Source organism: Onychomys torridus, chromosome 5, assembly GCF_903995425.1.
Source record: "Onychomys torridus chromosome 5, mOncTor1.1, whole genome shotgun sequence".
Lineage (NCBI taxonomy): Eukaryota > Metazoa > Chordata > Mammalia > Rodentia > Cricetidae > Onychomys > Onychomys torridus.
Genome location: NC_050447.1, coordinates 38824444 through 38830762, shown reverse-complemented (window position 1 = coordinate 38830762; position 6319 = coordinate 38824444).

Here is a 6319-nt window from a genome sequence, read left to right as displayed (position 1 = left end):
GTAATCCCAGCACTTGAAAGGCAAAGGCAGGAGAATCATGAGTTTAAGGCCACCACCAGCTACATGGACAGTTTAGGTTAGCCTGGGCTCCATAAAGAGATGGAGCCTCAAAAACAAAGCCAGGTGTGATGGCACATACTTTTAATCCCAGCACATAGGAGGCTGAGACAAGTGGATCTTTGAATTTGAGGCCACCATGACCTACAAAAGCAAGTCCAGGTCAGCCAAGGCTACATAGCAAGATCCTGTCTAAAAAATAAGCATTTTAATAGCTAGAAACCCATCTCATCTCTATCTACCTTTCCTCCTAGGAAACCTCAGCTTCTCCAAGGGGTCTATGCCATGGGCTCCAATCGACCATCTAAGATCCAGGAGAATGCATTGCCCATGATGCTTGCTGAACCGTGAGTACAGACCTACTGTACCTTCATAGTTAAACTGTTTCGTGAGTGGCTTTTGTTTCTGGGCACAAAACAGGCTGTCTGGGACAACTCAGGAAAAGACCTTTAGAAGTGCAGGGAGAATCACATGGATTTGGATGCAGTTTTCTTCTTCCCCACTTAACAGTAAAAACTGATACTGTTAGTGGTTTATTTGAGGCAGTTTTCTGGGTTTTAGAAATTACTTTGGAGTTAGGTGTGTGTGGTGGTTCATACCTATGACCTCAACACTGAAAAAGTTCAAGGCCAGACTGTTAAACTGAGCCACTAAATGGCTCAGAGGTCAAGATGCTTACACCAAGCCCGACCATCAGAGTGGAGGGACCCACTTGGTAGACTTTGAGAACTAACTTCCCGAAAGCTGTTCTCTGACCTTCACCAGTATGTGTACACTCCATCCCACATACAAATAAACAAATGAGGGAAAAAATTTTAAATGTATACTTCAAATGCATGAGCTACATATGGAGGGGGGTGCACCCACCCCTGCTGTGCAATAATCCTCTTGTACACTGTAAAGATTTGTCACTCAAATTGGTTTAATAAAATGCTGATTAGCCAGGCAGGGAGCATAGATGGGGCAACCAAACTAAGGATGATGGGAGAAGTCTTCTCACAGAGGGAGCAAGAGATGAACATGCCATGCTAATAAAAGTACCACCATAGCCGGGCGGTGGTGGTGCACACCTGTAATCCCAGCACTCAGGAGGCAGAGGCAGGTGGATCTCTGTGAGTTCAAGTCCAGGACAGGCTCCAAAGCTACAGAGAAACCCTGTCTCGAAAAACCAAAAAACAAAAGTAACTTAAATGTAAGAGCCAGTTAGTAATAAGCCTGAGCTACTGACGGAGCATTTATAATTCATATTCAGCCTCTGAGTTAGTTATTTGGGACCAGGCAGTCAGGACATGGAAACATCTGTTTATTCCCTCCCTCCCCCCAACCAAAGACTATGTAGCTCTGGCTGGCCTGGAACTTGTAGCAACCCTCTTGGCCTCTGCTCCTCAAATGTTGGGAGACTGTAGGCATGCACCTCCATGCCAAATGTTTACATTGCTATGGCTTTATAAGAGGTTTGGGGCCAAAATTTTTATAAATTTGGGGAGACCATGTAATAATAATCATTTCCATAAGACCCAAACAATCTCAGACTCCTAAGGCTAAACAGAGAAAGTAACACCCAGAAGGCTGAGGCAGGCCAGGCCTTGAAGAATGGATGAACCTATTCCTCCCTTCCCCCAGCCCTTTGGTAGTCAGAGGAGGCTCCCACGGAACAAAGAAAAACTGAAAGCCTATGGGAGGCCTTCACCAGCACAGTGGTAAATGGAGCAAAGGGTGCTGGGAAGGGGAGCAGCCAGGACTACACTGTAGGCTACAGTGTCTTTAGAACCCATCTCGGTCAGATCCCAGGAGACCAGCCACAGAAATAACCTAATGAAACACGGGCTAGCACAGCCTCAGATCAGCGCAGCTGAACACAACTTGTAACTTCCTTGGCTGGCACAGACAAGAAATGTAAAATGTGAAGCACCGAGGATGGGGATTGGGGGTGGGCAGAGCTCTATCCATCCACTCCCACCCTGCCTAAGGGTATGTCCCAAAGCCTTCTCCTGAGGACAACAAATCAGTCCATTACTCAAATGTCAGGATGCGTTACGAACCCCAGGCATATCTGGGGATGGCTTCTCATTTTACTATTCCTGATAAAAAATCCCAGGACTAGCTAACCAGGTCAGCCAGACAGAAGACCATTTTACTTCTTCCAGAAACCTTCCAAACTTTTCCTACCAACTGGGTACACCATCAAAGGTTCTCTTTCCTATTGATTCCTGCCAGCACACTATAGGGGCCAATTCCTGCCTTCTGGGTGAGGCAACAGCCAAGCTTGACCAAAGGGGCTCTCGGGGCTCAGTTACTATAGTGAGTAAGAGACCCAGAGGCCCCTCAAGATGGCTCAGTGATCGATGGTGAAAGGGATCACTATGACTCATGAAGAGATGGAAAGAATCAACTCTACAAAGCTGTCCTCCAGCCTCCACTTAGAGGCCCTTAAAAGGCTTTTTCTTGGGGCTGGAGAGATGACTCAGCTATTAAGAGCACCTGGCTGTGGGGTTGGGGATTTAGCTCAGTGGTAGAGCGCTTGCCTAGCAAACGCAAGGCCCTGGGTTGGATCCTCAGCTCCAAAAAAAAAAAAAAAAAAAAGAGCACCTGGCTGTTCTCCCTAAAGGACCTGGGTTCTATTCCCAGCATCTACATAGTGGCTCATAACAGTCTGTAATTCCAGTTCTCAATAATCTGATACTCTCTTCTGCCCTCTACAGTCACGATACAAACACATGGTCGTCACACATGTCACAGACACGCATGAAGGCAAAACACACACATAAAATAAGGACAACTTTTAGGGGTCAGTTCTTGTCCACCATGCGGGGCCTGGGGACTGAACTCAGATCCTCATGCTTAGGGGCAAGTGTTCTAACCCACTGAACCATCTTGCTGGCCTATGTTTTATTTTTGTCCTAAACTACATTATTTGTTGATTCCCCATTGGTTGATTATTTTACCTGTATAAATGTTTTGCCTGGTGCCTATGGTGGCCAGGAGAGGGCATCAGAGCCCCTGAAACTAGAGTTACAGATGGTTATGAGCTGCCATGTAGGTGCTGGGAACTGAACCCAGGTCTGCAAGAGCAACAAGTGTTCTTAATTACTGGGCCATCATCTCTCCAGCCCCTTGTTACTGTTTTTGCTTTTGTTTTGTTCTGTTTTGTTTTTCAAAACAGGGTTTCCCTGTGTAGCCTTGGCTGGCCTCGAACTCAGAAATCTGCCTGCCTCTGCCTGGGATTAAAGGCGTGTACCACCACTGTCTAGTTCTCCTTTTTTTTTTTTTTTTTTTTTTTTTTTGGTTTTTCGAGATGGGTTTTCTCTGTAGCTTTGGAGTCTGTCCTGAACTCACTTTGCAGCTCAGGCTGGCCTCGAACTCACAGAGATCCACCTGCCTCTGCCTCCCGAGTGCTGGGATTACAGGCGTGCGCCACCGCCGCCCGGCTTCCCCTTAGCCCTCTTATGTCACCATATTCCATTGTATTTGTTTTCATTTCATTTCATCTTTAGAGGATTTTTATTTATGTGCACATGTGCATGTGTGGCTATGGGCACATGCAAGCACATGCCCAGGGATGCCAGGAGAAGGAGTCAGATCCCCTGGAGCTGGAGTTTGGTTGTAAACTCCCAGATGTGGTTTCTGGGAACCAAACTTGGGTCCTCTGGCAAAGTGCTTTAACAGGCCAGCTCTCAAGCCCCCCTCACCCCCGTTTTCATTTTTTGAGGCAGGGTCTTGACTGGCCCCAAATACCCAGCATTCTTCCTCCCTCACCTCCCACATGCTCGAGTTACAGGGATGAGCCACCACACCTGGGGGATGGTTTGCTTTTTCTCCCATCATCCATTGTACTTACAGATTTGTTTATGTGTTATTATCTTACTTTGTGTTTTCGCTATTATTTTTTGTTTAGTTTTTCTTTCTCAATTTCAGTGGACTGACATATTACCCCGTCCACTCACACCACTTGCCCTCTGCTGGTTTAAAAGTTATATTCCTCTTCTTTTAATAGTTATCTTAAATTGTTAGCATACCTACATTTTCCTGATGAAACCTAACTTTTCAATGGTGTCATTCTTAAAAATGACAGAAACTTGGTGTGACTTAGCAAGGCCCTGGGTTCGGTCCTCAGCTCCAATAAATAAACAAACAAACAAACAAACCCCTTCTTCCTTCCTTCCTTCCTTCCTTCCTTCCTTCCTTTCTATCAGGCACTGGCATAAAAATAGATCAATTTAAGTTAAAGAATGAAGGCGATGTCTCTAAGGGCTGTCTGTGAACTGAACTCGGGTCCTCTGCAAAAAAAGTATACTCTCTGAACCAGTGAGCCGTCTTTTCAGCCCCCATCGTCTCTTAGAATGTCCTCATTCCTTCCAGGCATGCTGGTAACAGCAGGATTGCCTTCTTGCCTTTATTTATTTGGGGGATGGGCAGGGTTTTGCTATGTTTCCCGGCTGGCTTTGGACTCAGTGTCCTCCTGTTTAGTCTCCAAGAGCTACAGAGACACACACCTGGATCTGCTGCTCTTCTCCAGCACATTAAAAAGTCAGGCCGGGCAGTGGTGGTGCACGCCTTTAATCCCAGCACTCTGGAGGCAGAGGCAGGCGGATCTCTATGAGTTTGAGGCCAGCCTGGTCTCCAAAGCGAGTTCCAGGAAAGGCGCAAAACTACACAGAGAAACCCTGTCTGGGGGGGGGGGGGGGACCAAAACAAAAAAAAAAGTCAAACTGGGCCTCAGCAGAGGAGCTGAGAGCTTGAAAGCAGCCAAATGGGCCCTTCTTTAAGAGCGAGTCCACATGGTTGATGATCATCTCTCACTGACCAGGTAAGAGGTTGAAATGGTAAATACTAAGGAAGCTGCTCTTGGCAGTAAGTTCAGATAAGTTCAGCTCTTATCTGAAAGATCCCATTTGTCAGGGCAGCCTACCCTGTCCCTATCTGCTGTGACCTGGACTAGAGGTGAGGGGGATGGATAGGAGAGCAGTACTGACTGGTGCTGATCATCAGCTTGCTCCAGGGTGTGCCGGTCTGTTTCCTTCAGTGTGTTGGCTGGAGTTCCATCAATCCTGTTAGTGATGGTTTGATATTCCTTCCCAAGAGACAGGCATTGGCAAGGATCCCCAGTTCCCTGATATGAATAGTTTAGTCCAATGCATCCCATCAAGACAGAGCTGTAAATTTATACTCTAAACACAGCAGTCATACATAAAAAGATAAAATTCTAAAAACAGTTACCCACCCCCCCCACCTCCCACCACAATCACAATGGTTAAGCATTGCCTGGGTAAGAACTGGCCAGGAACACAGAGAAGAAAGCAGGGTTGAGGCCCACAGGCCTGCTGGCCTGAACCTGGAAAAGCAAGCTGAAGAGAAGATGCTGCTGGCTATTGTTTTTAAGTGGCTGGTTTTCAGGTGGCTTTCTTGGGAGACAGCCTTACAGCCTGGACCTAAACTGAGCTTCTGCAATAAGACAGACTGCAGGACAAGCATGATCGCTCATCTCTGCAATCCCAGCACTTAGGATGAGGCGGGAAGATTCCTGCAATTCGAGATCAGCCTGGGCTACATAGTGAGATTCTGTCTCAAGCTGGAAAAAAGAAAAGAAAAAGAGAAGAAAGAGAAGAAACCTGTAGAGGAAGAAACAGGCCGCTGATACCAGTACAGAAACTGACACACAGGCTGATGAGATGGCTCTGCAGGTAAAGGTGTTTCCTGCCAGGTCCGACAACCTGAGGTCGACCCCAGATCCCTTGTGGTGGAAGGAGAGAATCTACTCCCAAAAGTTGGCCTCTGATCTCATCCAGATCTGTATATCTCATCTGATATAGATCCACTGTGGCATGTCTGCCTCCTCCCTCCAACAAATGAATGTTAAAAAAAAATTTTTTTTAAATTGACATGATAAGTCATGCATTATTGCATGTGTCCATAGTCCCAGCTCTTCAGGAAACTGAAGTGGGACGGCTGCTTGCACCTAGGCACTAGAGTCTGTCTTGGGCAATACAGGGGGGAAGGGGAAGGGGACACAGAGAGACTGTGATTTTTGAGAATGATCATGTAATCATAGCTGTGGCTGAGGGGTAGGAAGTCTATTTGGTGTGTCTGGCAGCCAGGTTTCAATCTCGAGCCTATACACATAGATCTGAGTTAGGTGGTAATGAGAAGTAAGTCCACAGTCATGGTGTGCGCCCAGTATCAATATGGGCCCTGCATCTTTTTGTTCTGCCATCTTCAGAGTGTAGGATGTTTCACCCTAGAGCTGTGGAAAGGCTGCTGCTGC